The sequence below is a fragment of the Antechinus flavipes genome, chromosome 5 (assembly GCF_016432865.1).
Source record: "Antechinus flavipes isolate AdamAnt ecotype Samford, QLD, Australia chromosome 5, AdamAnt_v2, whole genome shotgun sequence".
In the NCBI taxonomy this organism is placed as follows: Eukaryota; Metazoa; Chordata; class Mammalia; order Dasyuromorphia; family Dasyuridae; genus Antechinus; species Antechinus flavipes.
Genome location: NC_067402.1, coordinates 229,601,829 through 229,603,405, shown reverse-complemented (window position 1 = coordinate 229,603,405; position 1,577 = coordinate 229,601,829).

Genomic DNA, 1,577 nt, shown 5'->3' with positions numbered 1-1,577 from the left:
GAACAATAATTATCTAAAAATCAGCTCAGAGTTCTAATTTCAACTTGCAGGAACTTCACTGTTATTTGGCATAGGGGTGCAAGAGATATTTGACTTATCCCACCAGCATTTGCCCTCAATGATAAACATTCCCCACATGTCTTTCCCGAATTCCATGAGTGTTTACTTAACACACAATTGCTTCATCTTTTTTATCCCTTTCATTGAATCTTTATAGAGATATAGCTGGTGTGGCCCCCCCATTTTCACCTCAACTCCTATTTTTATCAAGGAATTGTCCAACACTCTTCTCTAACTCTCCCACCGAATCAACTTGGCTTTTGTGGAGGTCTGGTAAGGAAGTGGAGCTCTTCACAGTAGTGGGCTGACTTTTATCCAATACTTCTACTCTAAGCCAGGGATACTTTTGAAGCAAAAATCCAGCTGCCAAGAGGAGGCTAGAGATAAGGACCCTAATGTGGTCAGGAACAGGATACTTTCCAAGGGAAGCTCTCAGCCCTTTTGTCTTTGTGCTTTTAAGGTCTTTGGCAAAAAGAAATGTCTACTCTAAGATCTGTGGGGATTCCCCACTCAGGGTAAATAGAAGTGGAGTTGAGAACATTTCTGCCGAAGGGCAGCTTCCTCTTTTTGAAGCTCCATCTGACAATCATTCAACTTACCCTTTTTCCTTCCCCATAATTCCCTCCCATTAACCAGAAGGTGGGTGTGCAGAAGGGAGGCATTACTTCAGTTCTTCCCTTCTTCCCTCCCATTCTGTGCCACTGGAGTTGAGCAAAGCCTGAAATTGCAGCACCCGCCCTGTGGGCTGCATCCTCTCAGTCACTGTCACTGACCCCAGGCCTGGGCCTGAGCCCAGTGCATGTGCCAGAGGAGCTGGGATGAGGGTGGGGAGTGTTGGCCTTGCTGACAAAATCTATTTGGAATTTCTCAAGGTTGTGGTTTGGGATTTCAGTCTGCCAGTGAGTGTGTCTGAGAAAAGCAGAGAGCTAGAAAGAAAGGGAGAGGAATCTGGGAAAGGAAGATAAGGGCCTGTGATGTGTTTCCTGTGATTGGCCATGGGATAAAATAAAGCAAGTCTACCTACTATGGATAATCCTACTGGATATCAGAAATACCCAGAGAATGAACTCCATTCAAATCCACAGATCCCTTCCTAGCACACATCTTCAACTTCGAAGTTAATGATTGAACTAAAAATGGAACGAGACCTAGAATGGATCACTACTTTGACTGTATGACCTTAAGAGAATTTCCTCTTAACTTTTGTAGGTCACACTTTCTTCTTGTAGAAAATGATGGAATTGATTTAAATGTAAGACTTTCCTCGTAACCTGACTTTTCAAATCAAATTTCACTGGAGAGTCCCAGAGAAATATTCACCTCACTATCCACTAGGAAGTCTCCTAATTTCCTAAGAACTCTCAGCACTTCAGAAGCTTTCTGAATAGTTTTTATAGCCATAGTATAGAGAAGAGATTCTACTTTCAAAATCTGAGGAAATAATTTTAAAAGTGCAGGACTTCCATCCTTATGAATATGCAATTCATTTACATATATCTGCATACTTACTCTCTTCT